Raw genomic sequence first — 18,264 nt, forward strand, 5'->3', positions numbered from 1 at the left:
TGGATGCTGTAAGGAGTCCTAATAATAATACTTATTATTATTCCAAGAGCTAGCATTTATTTAGAGCCAACTGTTAAATAAGCTCTGGTAAATGTTTGCCTAAATCATCTCAATTAATTCTGTCTAAGAGGTAGAATTCTATCATTACCCTAATATGACAGACGAGAAAACTAAGGCTCAGAAGTCATCTGCTCAAGCTCCCACAACCAAGGTGGATGAGCAGAACTCACACTCCTGTCTGACTCCAAAGCCCCCACTTTAAACACCAATGACTTCTCTCTCTAAAGTTCTCAATTTAATCACTCCCTACTCCCCAAGACTTGAATCGCACCCCCATAAGTCTGCCCGCCCCGCCCTTCTCACAAACACACGGAAAGTGGGGAAGTGCGGCCTGAAGATGTCTCCTACAAAAGCAGTGAATCTGAGGAGCGGCCCGAGGAGAAGTGTTAGGGGACTGAGGCTCCAGAGACCGTGGCTGCTGTCGGTCGACTGCAGGGCAAAGAGTGACATGGTGCTCCTATGAATCCCTTTATCGTCTTTATTTCACGGTGAAATAGCGAGTGTGGGGAAACCATGAGAATAAATATGGTAGATACTTATTAAATGAATGAAGCACTTTATCTTTTTAATCTTCTAATTCCATCTTGAGGCACTGATGACGGCAAAAAGTGCCTTGCACAAACCCTGAAAATATGTATTTTTTAATAAGGAGCCTCTTCTGAAAAAACTCAAGGTGGTGGCAGTTAGCTCTACCTAATAGTTCCCGTGTTGCAATATTTAGAGGGAATCATCTAAAACATAAAACAATCCATCAACATAATAGAAAGTAATTAACTTATAAAAAAAATAAGGTGACCAAAGGATTAAGAGTATTCATCACACATCAAGGCAAGCAATATTCCATAGACCTAACATCTAACTATTAAACAGCAACTAGCAATAAACAAAGATCGTATCATACAGTTTCACTGCAAGGCAATTTAACGTGTTCCACAATACAGAACTGGAAAAAGGGAGGCATAATTAGAGCACAAAGAAGGGGTCAACACAGAGATAAGGAAAACTGGGCTAGCACCATCCTCTCAGTCACTCATGCATGCAACCAACACCCATAGACACCATGCTGGGCTCTGAAGACAAAATCAAGAGAGACTCAATGCAGATAGACCCTCATCAAACTCACAGTCTGCTGAAGGGTCTACATTGTACTAGGTGATAAAAGCTTTAAGGAAGAGAAGTACAGGCTGTTGTGGGAGCTCAGGAGCAAACCGGACTAAAAGGGGTTGGCAAAGGCCTCTTAGATTTAAAAAAAAAAAATGTGGGGGGAATGCAAGCTGGTGCAGCCACTCTGGAAAACAGTATGGAGGTTCCTCAAAAAATTAAAAATAGAACTACCCTACGACCCAGCAATTGCACTACTAGGCATTTCTCCACGGGATACAGGTGTGCTGTTTCGAAGGGACACATGCACCCGCATGTTTATAGCAGCACTATCGACAATAGCCAAAGAATGGAAAGAGCCCATATGTCCATCGATAGATGAATGGATAAAGAAGATGTGGTACATATATACAATGGAGTATTACTCGGCAATCAAAAAGAATGAAATCTTGCCATTTGCAACTACGTGGATGGGACTGGAGGGTATTATGCTAAGCGAAATTAGTCAGAGAAAGACAAGTATCATATGACTTCACCCATATGAGGACTTTAAGAGGTGAAACAGATGAACATAAGGGAAGGGAAACAAAAATAATATAAAAACAGGGAGGGGGACAAAACATAAGAGACTCTTAAATATGGAGAACTGGAGGGGTTGTGGGAGGGGGAATAGGCTACATGGGTAAGGGGCATTAAGGAATCTACTCCTGAAATCATTGTTGCACTATATGCTAACTAATTTGGACGTAAATTAAAAACAAAAAAAATTAAAAGAAAGACACAAAAAAAAGAATTGGACCCTCAACTGATTGAGACACCCAGGGGAAAACAAAAGTACCCTTCCATCCAACAGAACCATTAACCCAAGGAAAAGACACTCATTGTATTTAAATATCTACTATACCGATATACAAAAAAGTGAACAGGAATTCTCCAAGACATGGGATTATGAGTGATTTTAATTTTCTGCTTTATATTTTTCCACATTTTCTACGATGAGCACATACTATTTTTACAATCCAGAAACAAAATAGCAAATGTTGCAATTACAAACAAAAAAGGATATAGAAAAAAACCACCATACAGGGCTTAAGACTTTTAGGTAAGAGAGAGAGGACCAATGTTGAAAATGTAGCCTATGTCAAGTCATCTGGCAAAATTTATTAAGAACATACTATGTGCCAGGTCTGTGACAGGCTGTTGGGAAAAATAAGCTGAAAATATAACCCAGACACCTTCCTATGGCAGGCTAAGTAATTTTTATTAAAAAAAAAAAAGAATAAAAAGTAATAAACCTACAATGAGCTGACAAATTTGGAGCTGAACAACACTCTCCAGAGAAGCCTCTAAATCAAGGAATGCCCCCAATTCATTTTTCAGAACAAAAGAAAAGTACTTCCTGTAGCAAAACGATTCTTCAACACAAATGTGATTCATGAAGACCAACCAGTCTCCAGAGTTCATGTCCCACAGCCTCTGTTATGACTTGATGCCTCTGCAAATGCAGTCACAATCTCAAGCTCGGTACGTCCAAGACCCATTTTCTTCATCACCTTGTCTCTCATTCCGTCTCAGTTTAGGCTTTCACCACCCACTCTTGTCACTCAGGCTAGAAACCTGAACTCCTCTTTCTGTCTCATCAGCATCCAAATGCCCCTGAAATGCCTCTCAAACCCTTCTCCCCCCTATCCTCACCGGCATGGCCCTAGTTAAAACTTCATCATGACCCAGTAAGACCTCTGTATGCAGCAGTCTCCCAACCATCTCCCTGTCTCCAAAATCTCTTCTCTCTCCAAACTCAGTGTGATTTGACTCAAATCACTGACCTGGCCAGTCACCAACTCAGAAGCATACATATGATGGCTCTCCTTGGTGTCAGCATGCTGGCTCCTTAGCATGGTATTTAATACCTGTCACATTCTGGACCCAGTGTACCACTGCTAAAGCCTACTGAACAGTAGTTAAGAGCACAAAGACTTGGGGTGAGACAGATCCAGGTCTGAAGCCTAGCTCTGTCACTTCCTTAGTCCCAAGACCTTAGGAGTTCAGCACCTTTCAGAACCTCCAGTTCCTTACTTGGAAGAGCAAATAAGATATGTATAAAATGCCTGGCACACAGTAACTGACCAAGAAATGTACCCCTTCTTCCATCCTTCAATTTCTAATGTCTCCTCTTCCCAGAAGGTAGAAGTCCAAATTCCCTCTTCTCTGCTCCCTAGAAGTTTACCTTGCCTTAAGGTTTCACTCTTTTCTCTACCTACCTCCACCACCTCCCTCCCACCTTCTCATGTAACTATGAGTTATGCAAAGGGAAAAACTGTGCCTCACTCATTTTGCAGTCTCCTAGGGCCGAGAATGTAGTACAGGTATGGCATCAGCTTACTGAAGGGCTCCTGAGGCTATCTTTCAAAATGGACCCCCCAGACCTAAGACTTCTCTCCTGTCCTGGATAAACTGGCTACACCTCTTCTACTTCCCAGGCCCTGTTCTTCAGGAATTCTCTTCTCTGAAATATCCTCCACACCTAGTATCAGACCTGACATATAGTAGCTACTTATACCTATTAATGGGATGAACGATGAATATTCTTTTAACACATGATTTTAAATACCTGCATATTATAGCACACAGAGGTACTATCAACCGATTTCCCCCATTGTTAAATATGGACGTTGTTTCTAACATTTCACTACTATAAATAATATTCCCATGAACATTCTCATATAAATGTTTGTGCACATATTCCTAGGAGTAGATTACTAGGTCAAGGAGTATGAATGTTTTGTGTCTGTGATACATAATGCTCACTCTTTGAAAACCATCTTTATGACAGTCATGAAATAGCATTATGACTCACATATCATCCAATTAATAAGCAAAAGCTTAAAAACTTAAAATAACTTTAGTGTATAGAATGTGAATAGGTACAGACTCGAAATATATAGAATTTGAACATGATGACGAACTAAAACATTACATCTCTAACCAGGTTTTTCTTATCTGATCCTATTAACTGAAATAGCAAACTATTTGCTGCCTATCATAAAATTATACAGGCGATAGTTTCCAAAATAGGGAAAGAAGGAAGAATAGATGGTATTCAGCTCAAAATAATCTGGAATTAAGAAATATCCACCTAAAGTGAGTCAAGCTGAATTAAGGCTTAAGGACAGAAGGTTCAGTTAGCAGCACCACTTCACATCAAGGTTTGTCAATAATAAATTGAATATCAGATGTCAAAACTGTTGCTAAGTGTTCAATTTCTCTATCAAGAGAAAGAAACAGAGAAAGGATAGACAGCTTGGCTTCTGCAATTAAAGAGACAAAAAGCAGGCAATGTTACTCCATTAGCCACAACTGCAGAAGCAGATCATTATATGCAGTTTTAACGCAGAAATAAATATATCAGTGTATGCAGACAATGTAATGATGCAAACTGATAAGAGGCTTATTTGTAGCCTTCCAAAGGTAACACTCTCTTAAATTAAGGAATGGCTACAGTCCCATGTCACTGGTATCTTCCTCCCCAACTTCCTCAGCAAAGACCAGAGGATGCTATATTCTACAAATTTATGGCCCAGTCTTTAAAAACATGGTATCCATACGTGGTACACACAGGCCTGAAATCATTATTCTGATGATGACTAAGGGACTTTATTTGTTCAGAGTAATGATTTTGAACAAAATCTGGCCTAAAATCTGGTTCAAGCCAGGTTTAATTGACTATGAGAAATAAAGAAGGTCTACATAGGGAGGAAAAAAACAACAATCCCAAACACCAGGCAGTAGCATTTTGCTCTCAATAAATGCTGGCTTTATGGGCTCAGAGAAAGAACTCACTTTTTCACATTCAAAACGGTAGCGATGAACTTATGAATAGATTTTGTATAAAATTCTACGACAAATCCATTCAGAGCTAGGGGCTTGGCTTTGTAGTGCTATCTTAACCCTCAATAAATCTGGAACATTTAAAGGCTATTAAATTAACATTTCCCTGATCTGGCACCTGTAGTCAAGTTAATTTGTCAAAAACATTTCTACAGTTTGTCACTGGACACTGTATTTTCTGACAAGTTAAGTTTAAAATAAAATTGACAAAATCTCATTAATTTCCTCTGAATCACCAACCTTGGTTCCATTAAGCTTTTATTATTAAGAACGTCAACTGTCACTCTTTCTTTAACAAGGTCAAGTTCTGATGTGGGTACTTCCAGGATCCTTATTATATTAATAGAAGCTAGTAAAGCAGTGCAGTGTGGTGGTTAAAAGCATTAAGTTGTGGAGTCAGAAAGACGTGGGTTCAATTCTCAGCAATGCCATCTACTGTGTGTCCTTGGACAATTTTATTTAACCTCTCTGAGTCACTATTTCCACACAGCAAGAGAAAGCTCCTCCAGGAGTTGTTGAAAGGATTCAACGATACCATGCATATAAAAAGCACTTATCACTGTGCCTAGTCCATACTAACTGCTCAAGAAATGTTGGCTGTTTATTTTATTAGGTTTCCTTTCCCCCCCCCCCTGCTTTTACATTCACAGACTTAAAAACAACAACAACAACAAACCAACTTTATTGCTACTCATAGACTTTTAAAGTGGCAAGGAATTTTAAGGGTCGTCCCCTCTAAGCCATTTTCACCAAATGGCTGTCCTACAACCTCTTCAGAACACCTTCACTGATGAGGTCCCTGCCACACCTTCAGAGACAGACCCTTTCCTTTGTTAGGCAAAGAGTTTTGGTGGCTGAAACTGTTTCCTTCTACTGAGATGCACTCTGCAGATTCCAGGCACTGATCTTACTTCTAGCCCTCAGGAAATTGTAACTAATCCACCTCCACGTCCACAGACATCCTTCACATAACTGAGAGCCTCAAACAAAGTAAGTTTTGTTACTAAGTGCCATAGAATGAGCCAGACTACAACTATAATCCTTTCAAAGAGTATAACATAGCACAGAAAATAGTACTTCCATCAGGTTTTCTTAGATTAGTTATTTTCATAAATTTTCTTTCTACAGCATCTATAGTAAATGTAAATCTATAGTCTTGGACCCAAAAACAGGGAAGGGGGTTGTTGCTCTCAGGAAAGTTTTCCTCTATTAAAAATAAATCGTCCATATTTTGAGGCTCTGACAGTCTTCTTCCGCTTTTGAAAAAAACAAAATGCCTACAGCTAATGGTTTAAACAATCTAACTGTTATCAAGTGAAATTTGGGTAACAGCCTTGGATAATTTTGTTTCAAGATATCGACTTGTTCAAACACAGGTAAGAAATTTTACAAAATGGGGAGGGGGAAGGATGAAGAGGAGAAAACGAAAGCCTACCCATAAACTGTATCAGGAATAACAACCATCTTCTTTCTCAAAGTCTTAAATTCAGAAAGCAGCTCCTGATACTGTCAGTTTTTACTATCATGGGTTATATTTGTTATGTAAGTCTTTGCAGGGTCTATAGAACTGGTCTGGACCTTGAGCTGTGCAACCTTGGGCAAGCCCATAACCTCTCTGAAAGCCAATTTCCTTAGCCATAAAACAGAGATGAGACTACCCACTGCAAAAGAATGGTAGGGCATATAAAGTAAAAATAAAGCATGGTAAAACCACTCTGTGAACTGCAAACTGTTCTACTATGAGGATGTCAGTCATTCCTCATAATTGTTACCTAAGTTATTAATCAGACCAGGCAGATCTTTGGATAAATCGTCCCTTCAAACAAACATAAAGTTGAGAAGCAGAGGCAAGAGGCAAAGGTCTCTATCTCAGTAATTAAAAGAGAAAAGCCATTGCATCCTCTTCTCATCCAGCCTCAGGATGTTCCGGCACATACCAGAAGGTGCTCTCACACAAGTACAATCCAGCCATCTTAAAGCATAATGGAATGTAAAGTGTCCATTTTGAATTTTCATAGCCATTGTGGGATTCTTTAGATCATTAATGTTACACAGCACTTTGCATTTAATTATACAAACAATGGCTTCTATAATGATGATGATATCAGGGAAAAGTAATTTGCATGAACTAAGCCCCATCACCTAGGGTAAGTATAGGAACCTCTTCATTATTAAATCATTTATATAATAAAATCAATATGCTTTAAAAGTAAAAATAGGTTTTTTAAAACCATAAAGAAGAGTTACATGTTTTAAACTCTATCAATTACCATAATATAATGAGTCTTTTTAAGATTTAATATCAACTTTTAAAATTAAAACTCAATGGAGAATGTATACTTGGCTCCATTACTAGATGATGTATCTCTACAAAAGGTTACAGTACAGCTATTATCATCCTCCTAAATTATATGGAAAATTTGGTACAACCCTCCACTACCCCCAAGGACAATTTAATTCCAGAGATGGTGAAGTATTTTGAGAATATAAAATTGTATAAATATTGAAGGAAGTAATTCCAATGCATATATCATATTCATTTCTTGCAGGGCTTCCGTTGATTAAACATTACAAATTTTTAAAATGTCAATATACAACTTAAATTTTTTATTGTGTCCTTAATTTTGAACAGTTTTTGAAAACGCACAAATTTCTACACAGTAGTACATTCATGGCTAAGTGTTTTATCACTTTAAAATTCAGTATTTCTTAATGATATAATTCAAAAGTTTTACTGAATCATTATTTAGTAAGTCATAAAAACCTCTTAAAATTAATCTTTCATGCACATCTAGCTTATTCAAAGTTAGAATTTAATTAGATGGCCTTGGCACAAATGGGCTTACTACTTTATTTGCTTAATCAGTATATGTCTTTTCAGTAATTATAATTAATTCAAATCCCTGACGCACCTCCTAGCAAACAATGTAAAACCATCAGACAAAATGGAAATAAATAGCTTTACATTTCTCCAATGACGACATTCACTTTCATTCTGGAAGCGCGCACGTGAAATAGCTGGGGTAGGTGTTACTCTGTGCAGGAAAAAGCCACACAAAGAACCTGTACCTCTGGTGACAGAAAGAGGCTTGTCTACATCAGAAAATACATTACCTTTTTGACATTACGAAAACGATACAACAGCAGAGAGCCAACTGAGAAAGTTTAGGTTTACCAGTTTGCAAATGCATGTTGAAATACAAACAGCAGCAAGAAAAAGACGCACTGAATTATTATCTATCTAGAACAACATTTCCGATTGAGAAAAATCATTTCTAACTATATAAAAATTTTAATTGAGAAGCAGCCCAAAAGAGTCTATCAGACCTTTATCCCACATGTCTCTCAGATACAATGAAAGGAAAAGTAGCAGCAGGAAACTTTATTTTTACTTTTTAAGATTTTATTTTTAAGTCATCTCTACACCCAATGAGGGGCTTGAACTCAAAACTCCGAGATCAAGAGTCACACACTCTACTGACTGAGCCAGCCAAGCACCCCAGAAAATTTTATCTTCAAAACTGAGAGGTCATGGGGCACCTGGGTGACTCAGTCATTAGAGCACCTGCCACTTGATTTCAGCTCAGGTCATGGTCTCATGGTTTGTGGGATCGAGCCCCGCGTCAGGCTCCGCACTAACAGCACAGGGCCTGCTTGGGATTCTTTCTCTTTCTTTTTCTCTCTCTCTCTCCGTCTCTCTCAAAATAAACAAACATTAAATAAATAAATAAATCTGAGAGGACAACAACATCCACCAGATAAAACTGTCAGCACTGAGTAGTTTAAAAAATAAAAAGCTCTTCATGAGTCACACTGCTCAATGAGGTCACTGGCCTAGCAGGACAAAGCTAACCAGCTCCAGAGCAGACAGCCTTAGTGGGAGGTGGGACTAGGCACGAAGACCCCATTCCTCTGAACACAGCCCCTTTGTGAACGGGCGGGTCACAAGTGCTGGCTGCCTTTTGTTGGGCACCTATCAGGGTCCAAGTACTTTTCATACATTGTCTCATTTATTGTCCCCAATAGTCCTATGACGAGCTCACTCTCTTTTATTTTTTTTATATGAAATTTATTGTCAAATTGGTTTCCATACAACACCCAGTGCTCATCCCAACAGGTGCCCTCCTCAATGCCCATCCCCCACTTTCCCCTCCCTCCCACCCCCATCAACCCTCAGTTTATTCTCAGTTTTTAAGAGTCTCTTATGGTTTGCCTCCCTCCCTTTCTTTTTTTTCCCCTTCCCCTCCCCCATGGTCTTCTGTTAAGTTTCTCAGGATCCACATAAGAGTGAAAACATATGGTACCTTTCTTTCTCTGTATGACTTATTTCACTTAGCATAACACTCTCCAGTTCCATCCACGTTGCTACAGAAGGCCATATTTCATTCTTTCTCATTGCCATGTAGTACTCCATTGTGCATATAAACCACAATTTCTTTATCCATTCATCAGTTGATGGACATTTAGGCTCTTTCCATAATTTGGCTATTGTTGAAAGTGCTGCTATAAACATTGGGGTACAAGTGCCCCTATGCATCAGCACTCCTGTATCCCTTGGGTAAATTGCTAGCAGTGCGACTGCTAGGTCATAGGTTAGGTCTATTTTTAATTTTTTGAGGAACCTCCACACTGTTTTCCAGAGCGGCTGCACCAGTTTGCATTCCCACCGATAGCGCAAGAGGGTTCCCGTTTCTCCACATCCTCTCCGGCATCTATAGTCTCCTGATTTGTTCATTTTGGCCACTCTGACCGGTGTGAGGTGAGCTCACTCTCTTTTAAAGCTGGGGAATGAGAGATTCATGAAGTAGGCTACTGCAAATCTCTCAACTAGGGGGGAACATCGTGCGAACCCAGGTCTGTTCCACTCTAGACCCCTACCCCCTTGCTGAATCCTAGTCCTGAAGAACTCTCGGATAGGCCTGGGTATTTAGGGAAGGTCACAATGGCTTCCGATTCATGCCGCAGCCACCGTGTCAGTGCTGGAAGTCCTGGACAGGGAGCCTCAAACACCCTTCTGGCTGAGACACACAGGAAGGCCCTCCTCCTGTGGCTCTGCCTGTCACATGAAACTCTGCAAAGCTCCACAGGGAGCTGCTACTAGGGAGGGACACTGGGGTACCTGCTTCTGGTGTTACCTCTTGTGTACAGGCAGAAGGCAGGAACTATTTCAGACTTCCTTGCCTCTGCGCTCACAGAAGGGGCTCGATAAATCTTTACTGATTATGTTTCAGAAGTAAAACATAAGGCAACACCAGCTCCATGAAGAGTAGGTAGGTGGGACCCTCTGCTCTAGTTTTCAAAAAGCAGGGGCCAAGCACCAACTGAGGGGCCCCAGAGAATCCTTACTCCTGGATTGAGAGTCTCATCAGGAATCGTGGGGTGTATCTATTACTAAATGTGGCTACGCAGGTGGCAGTATCCAAGGTGCTCTGGTGATGACAAAGGAGGCAAATAACAATTAGGTCCTTGGAGAGCCGGGCAGGCAGTGTATGACATCAACATGGCATCAAGCTCCAACACAAGCAAAAGGTCTGATGAGACAAAGGCTCATCTCAGGTTGCAACTCTCTGTGGAAACGGGCAGCCCAAGACCTGCTCACTTGCAGAAACTGACAAGGCACTCGGGTCCCTGGGTCTCCTGGGTCTCTCCTCAGCCCCCTGGCATTATTTCCCTCGTGTTCATCCCGAGTCTTAGTCTAATCTCCTCTGAGGTCCTAACTAAACCAGACATAGGGAGAGTCGGGATTTTATCTTATTAAAATAGATATGGCTAATTTGTCTTTTCAAATTCATTTTAAATTAAATTGGATTTCCTCGGAAGGCTGCTAGGTCAGTTCCCCTGCTGCGAATGCAGGACAAAGGTTAATTGCGCGCCCTTCACCAGCTCTTCTGCTCTCCTGGGCAGGCTCAGATAACCTGCCCCCGAGAGGTGGGGAAGGCTTTGGTTTATTGGGTGATAATGTTGCCATTAAAGCCATTTACCATTATGCCAAGAAACATTTTATTTTTTTTAACTAAATAACAAGATATGATAGCAATAATAAGAATGAAATGCAATTATGTTACCAACTGATGGTTAGTTATTCTCAAGCACAAAATCCAAAGAATAGGACTTCACCTATTTCCTTCCACAAAAGGCCCCAATACATGCGAAAGTACGCACACTTTTACAACAAACTGTTTTCTGGTTCCAGTGTAAAATTCCATTAACATTTGCACTTAATTTATCTCATTTAAACTGTCTATGTTCATGAAAATTTAACCCAGTAATTCCCTGTTATACAAAGCATAACAAAGTATGAATATTTAAATACAATGTAAATAAAACACTTTATCAATTATATTTTTGTATTCTAAATTAGTGACTTCACTTAGCATGTCTGCCTTGCACAGCACCACACTATTTTTCAATTAAAGGTCCAGATGTTTCAAAGGCTCCAGTAGGCAACGGCAGTTATGAGAAATGCTTTATCTGCATTGTAATCATCACCACCACATCAGCTCCAGGCTGCATTAACATCCTCATGTTTTATTCCAGCTCCCTTTCTAACAGAGCAGGTAATTATACAACACAGCAGAGAAACACAATCCTAAGAGCTGGACAGTTTCCGTACAAGCATCCACCTGAGCAACACATCCTCACACACAATCTTAAAATTTGGGGGTACTGCTTACGAGGAACAGTGACCATCCAGAATATTTAAATAAGAGTGAATCACAGGCATACCAAGTTTAGCTTCAAATACTATTAAAATGCAGGATGCCTTGCACAGACACATTTATGTATACTGAAAATCACCTAGAAGTGTGTGTGTGTAAAAACCACTAGCATTTGTTACAATATAAGTCACTTCTACTCATTCTTAATGCCAGTGTCATCTCTTGAACAAGTCAATTCTATCTTTATCCAAAAATGACAATTCACCTGAGCTGAGACTGAGCAAGTATAGCAATTATCCAGTACCCATCAGATAAAGAAAACAATACAAGGGCAGAACAAAATGCAATTCTGACAGCTGCAACAAAAACACTATTGCATTTATTACTTAGTTAATTAAGTGACTCCCTTTCCCCAAAATGGCAAAGAATACCATATAACAAACACTGCTATGCTGAGTAAACACAGTGTAATCTAATGGGAAAAACACAGTAGTACCTCGCTGTTAAGAAAACTGACAAAATTCCCTTTAATTATGATTTTGTAAATTATTCTACACATATTTTTGTATTTTGAAATATTCCAAGAGGAGATGCTCTAAGGAAGACACTATTCAAAAGATAAATGCCTTTTACAAACATTAAAACCTCTGACAGGTCAAATGCTGGCAGTTTCCACTTCAGCATCTGAAAGCAGACAGCTTCCATTCCTTTCTGAAGGAACCTTAGGTGGAACATTTTTAATACATCACCATGTCACTTTTTAATGTGCCCCAATCTATTAACCACATGGCAAACTAACAGGGATTTTTAAAATATGGGCTTTATGGCTTTGTGCTGGTGATTAATTAAATAAATAGCCACTGTTTCACAAATCATCCCTCTAATTAGTCTAAAACAGACACTTCGCAGTCACTGGTACTGCTGCCATCTGAAGCTCACAGAAGGGCTGGAGCGGTGCGGTGCGGCCGCGTCTCGGTACTTGGGAGCCCACTGTCGCGGGCTCCACGGCTGGCATCCCACCCTGCCACCCAGAGGCAGAGGTGCCATCGTTGCAGGTGCTGCAGTCAGCTGGAATTTGATTCCAGCTGCTCAGAAAAGATGTTCCCCTTAATTATTCTCCCTCACCCTAAAGGAAACAATGGAACAACAAAGGAAAAAAAGCGCCACCTCCAGCTGCAAACAGAAGAGTTTTCACCAACACTTTTGCTGGACTGAGGAAGAAAGTTGGTTCCGGCGATCTACTTTAGGAATAAATAGGGTGCGAGGTCAAACAGGCTGTCCTTAGAACTCAAAACATGTTATGTCATTCTCCTGAACTCAGATATCAAGCAATTACTTCCAAATTTTATTATTTAAAAGACCGAGAAGGTCACTCTTTTAAAAACTGATAGAATTCAATCTAACTTGTTTTAGTAGCATATTTTAAAAGATGGTAATTTCTCTGAAAGCAAATTAAAATTAGAGACAATTTTTAGTGCCAAGGAAAAAAATCAAATGGGAATATCTCAAGAATCCAATTTTCTTCAGGAAATACATTAAGTAGTTTCTTAATCTTGGTATTTCAACTTCATTAGGTATGTTTAGAGGAAGGAAGGAAAAATGGAAGGAAAGGAGGAAGGGAGGGAGAGAAGAAGAGAGACAGAGTGGGTGGGAGAAAGGGAGGAAGAAAGGGACAGAGGGAGCAAAGGAAGAAGAAAAAGAAAAGGGGGAGAGGAAGGGGGAAAGGGACTGAGAAAATTCAGTGGGGATAACACACCCAGTGTGCTACAGAGTATTCTGTAGAGAGGCTGTCCTTATTTCCCCTCTAGGAGGCCATTTCTAAGAATGGGAGGAAATGGGATATGGTAAAAAAAGACTTGGCCCCTGAAGCAAGATAGACTAAAGGGTCTTATACTCTTGGCTACATCATATAATCCAGTTTAGCCTATTTCCTTCCATCCTGTACAAGATTTTAGCCCTTACTCTATATACCTACAGGGACAGTGAGATTCTGTGGGTAAAGCACCTAGCACACTCCTTGCACAGAGCAGATGATCACAAAAGGATGAACATGATGGTGGCCATGAGAAATGGGTTGAAGGCAGAGCCTGAATTACTTATTTTCACCCTACAGCACCTTTTTGAAAGAGCCAAGGTGACTGCAGCCCATACTGCACATGCTATGTCCCAAATATGAAAAAGAGGGACAAAAGCACAAAATGTACATGAACACAGAACTACCACATATGCTCACTGTATTGAAGAAAACCCAAATCACCAGCACCTAAGAAGAAATAATGTAGTTTCTCTAACTTTCATCTTCATTGGCCACAGAGATAGGGGAGGAGTGTTTCTGAAACTATTCATGTTATAGAAATTGGAAGGAAAAAACCCGAGATTTCCAAGGATGTGGAGAAAAAGGAACTCTCGTACACTGTTGAGAAAGCAAACTGCTGCAGCCACTCTGGGAAAAAAAATACGGAGGTTCCTCAAAAAGTTAAAAATAGAATTACCCTACAATCCAGCAATTGCATTGCTGGATATTTACTCAAAGAATACAAAAACACTAATTCAAAGGGATACATGCACCCCTATGTTTATAGCAGCACTATCTGCAATAGCGAAGATATGAAGCAGTCCAAATGTCCATTAAATGATGAATCGATACGGGAGATGCGGTATGTACACACACACACACACAGACACACACAGACACACAGGAATATTATTCAGCCATAAAAAAGAATGAAATCTTGCCATTTGCAATAACATAGATGGAGCTAGAAAGTATAATGCTAAGTGAAATAAGTCAGAGACAGACAAATACCATATGATTTCACTCACATGTGGAATTTAAGAAATAAATGAGCACAGGGAAAATAGGAGACAGAGAGGGACAAACCAAGAAACAGACGCTTGTTTGTTTTCGTTTGTTTGTTTTTGAGAGAGAGAGAGAGAGAGAGAGAGCAAGCGAGCGCAGGAGAAGCCTGATGCAGGGCTTGATCCCACAACCCTGTGATCGTGACCTGAGCTGAAATCAAGAGTCGGACACTCAACTGACTGAGCCACCGAGGTGTCCCAAGAAACAGACTCTTAACTGTAGAGAACTGATGCTTGCCAGAGGGGAGGAGGGTGAGGGGTGGGTGAAACAGGTGATGGGGACTAAGGAGTGCGCTTTGATGAGCACCAGGCGTTGTGTGCAAGTGGCGGACCACTACACTGTACACCTGAAACTACAATAACACTACGTGGTAACTATACTGGGATTACAACAAAAACTGTGAAGAAAAGAAAATGAATGGGCTTTGGATTCAACAAGATCTAGTTTGAAACCTGGCTTCACTACTTACTAGTTGGGCAAACTCAGGCATGTCTGTTCATCTCTGAGAAGCCTCAGTCTTCCCATCCCCAAATGGGGAAAATAAGATGTACTTTAAGGGGAAGCTGGGAAGAATGAATGAAATAGCACAGTAGGCACTCTGGCATATATTAGACATTCAAAGAGCTTCCATTGCATTAGGTTGAATCGCATGAAACTGCTGACAGTCATCGTTTACAACCTACAAAAGTTGCAATTCCACATTGTTTCACCTACTACTACAGTCACTGAGACAGTAAGTAGGCATGAACTGGAAAAACAAGTGAAAATTCTCAAGAATGCAATGAATTATACTTCTACCAGAATAGGAAGTGAACCAACATATAAAAGGTGTTTTTTAAGACTGTTCATGATTCCAGTAACAGAGCAGCTAATATTTATTAAATACCTACTATAGGGCAAATACTATCCCATATATTTGACATCTATAATATTAGCTTAGGTAATCCCAAAAAACCTCAGTGAGACAGATTCAACCATTCTCCCCATTTTGCAGAAGAAACGGAAGCCTGGAGAAATGAAGTAACTTGATCAATCAAGGTCACACAGCTGGTAAAACCATGATGCCAACGTGGAGCTGTCCAACTCCTGAGCCTGAGTTCTTACCTGTCATTTAAAACTGCCTCCAAACACTGAAAAAACTGCTTGTTTTACTTTTAATAAAATTATGGGTGTTTTAGGGACTAGAATAGGCATTTCTCAAAAGAAGATATACAAATGGCCAATAAACACATGAAAAGATGCTCAACATCACTAGTTAGAAGGGAAATGCAAATAAAAACTATAATGAGATACCAACTCACACCCATGAGGATGGCTACTATCAAAGAAAACCCAGGCACAGCTGGGTGGTTCGGGCAGTTATACCTCTGACTCTTGGTTTCGGCTCAGGTCGTGATTTGGGTTTGTGAGACTGAGCCCCACATCGGGCTCTGTGCTGACAGCTCCATGCTACAGCCTGCTTGGGATTCTCTCTCCCTCTCTCTCTGCTCCTACCCAGCTCATGTGCACACATGCTTGCTCGCTCGCTCCCAAAATAAATAAATAAACTTAAAAAAAAATAAAACAGAAAACTGCAAGTTGATGAGGATGTGGAGAAACTGGAAATCTTGTGCACTATTGGTAGAAAAGTAAAATGGTACAGCCTCTGTGCAAAACAGTTTGCCGGTTCCTCAAAAAATTAAAAATAGAATTACCAAATGACCCAGAAATTCCTCTTCTGGGTATATACCCACAAGAGCTGAAAGCAGGGTCTTGGAAGAGATATGTGTACATTCATATTCACTGCAGCATTATTCACAATAGGTAAAACATGGAAACAACCCAAGTGTCCATGGACAGATGAATGGAGAAGCAAAATGTGGTGTATATATACAATGGAACATTTTTCAGCCTTAAAAAGGAAGGAAATTCTGATATCTGCTACAACATGGATGAACCCTGAGGATTATGCTAAATGAAATAAACCAGTCACAAAAGGACAAGTACTGTATGATTGCATTTATACAAGATACTTAGAGTAGTCAAAATCATAGAGACAGAAAGTAGAATTGTGCCCGCCAGGGGCTGGAGTGAAAGGGAAAGAAAGGGGAGTTATTGTTGAATGGATGTAGAGTTTCGGTCTTACAAGACAAAAAGAGTTATGGAGATGGATGGAGGTGATTCTTATACAGTAGTCCCTCTCTTATCTGCAGTTTCCGCCTTCTACAGTTGCAGTTACCTGTGGTCAGCCATGGTCCAAAAGCAGATGAATCCTCCTTCGGACATATTGTCAGGTCAATAATAGCTTTGGGCTACATCACAATTCCTACATCACATACCTCACTTCATCTCATCATGTAGGTATTTATCACTTCACAACACAAGAAGGGTGAGTACAGTACAATAAGGTACTTTGAAAAAGAGAGACTACATTCACATAGTCTTGTTTTTTTTTTTTTAGTTTTACAATTCATTTTAAGCAAGTGGTAATCATCAAGTTAGCAATGGTTATTTTCAAAAGTTACTACGCTAACTGTGCTGTCATTTCTCAAGGATGATCAGATACCTAGAGTCACAGACATTTCCCACATAAGATGCATAATATCAGTAATACTTGGTTTATCACCACAACTGAGAAAACCAGACCTAGGCAAAGAACTAGGTCTGGGGACATGTATGGTCTTAATATAGTGAATGTTTAGCCTGCCCTGATTATTACAAAATCAGAACAGCACGAATATTTGTAAACTTTATTACACTATAGTTACAGTTGTTCTATTTTATTATTGTTAATCTCTTACTGTGCCTAATCTGTAAATTAAACTTTATCATAGGTATGTACGTATAGGAAAAAAACTGTACACATAAGGTGTATCCACAGTTTTAGGTATCCACTGGGCGTCTTAGAATATATGTCCTGTGGATAAGGGTGGACTACTCTATGACATTATGAATGCATTTAACACCACTGGACTATATACTTCAAAATGGTTAAGATGGCAAAAAAACAAAAAACAAAAACACCAACTTAAAAAAAAAAAATAACTGTATGGCGACATGAAGCAAATAATTTACAAATCACTTTCTGGGGCTTCCAAAGGACGGACATGTCAGTAGGCAAGCAAGCCTCAGCAATGATAGTATTTCATACCAGCACCTGCAGTGAGTAGGATGATGATACATTCAAAGTTCCAGTGTAAGCATGGCATTCTAGGGTACCACTTCTCCCTTTTCACAGCGTTATTTAAAAAGGAAAAGAGGGGCGCCTGGGTGGCTCAGTCGGTTAAGCGGCCGACTTTGGCTCAGGTCATGATTTCGCGGTCCGTGAGTTCGAGCCCCACGTCAGGCTCTGTGCTGACAGCTCAGAGCCTGGAGCCTGTTTCAGATTCTGTGTCTCCCTCTCTCTGACCCTCCCCTGTTCATGCTCTACCTCCCTCTGTCTCAAAACTAAATAAACGTTAAAAAAAATAAAAATAAAAAAATAAAAAGGAAAAGAAAAACTCAGACGTTTCAAAGTTTCCAGGAAAAATCCTAAAGTTTTAATCAGACAGCTACTGTGTTCCCATTATTTTATAGTCACACCTTTTCGCTCATTTATTTGTTCATATATCTATTTATGTTTACATTTCTTACTTCCTGAAACCTTTCATGTAAACAGTGAACAAGTCATCACAGAAAGGGTAATGGCACTGACAGTGGATGCTATGAATCTACTCC

At 39.8% G+C, this 18,264-nt stretch overlaps 1 protein-coding gene and 1 non-coding gene across 10 annotated transcripts in view; both read right to left on the reverse strand.

Moving 5' to 3' along the window:
• MAPKAP1 (MAPK associated protein 1) overlaps positions 1–18,264 on the reverse strand; it is a 272,555-nt gene that overhangs the window by 141,107 nt on the left and 113,184 nt on the right. The gene's annotated exons all lie outside the window — the stretch shown is intronic.
• LOC122233328 lies at positions 17,165–17,294 on the reverse strand. Its single transcript, XR_006210887.1, has one exon. It is a non-coding gene; the product is annotated as a small nucleolar RNA SNORA72 (small nucleolar RNA).

The sequence above is a fragment of the Panthera tigris genome, chromosome D4 (assembly GCF_018350195.1).
Source record: "Panthera tigris isolate Pti1 chromosome D4, P.tigris_Pti1_mat1.1, whole genome shotgun sequence".
NCBI lineage: Eukaryota > Metazoa > Chordata > Mammalia > Carnivora > Felidae > Panthera > Panthera tigris.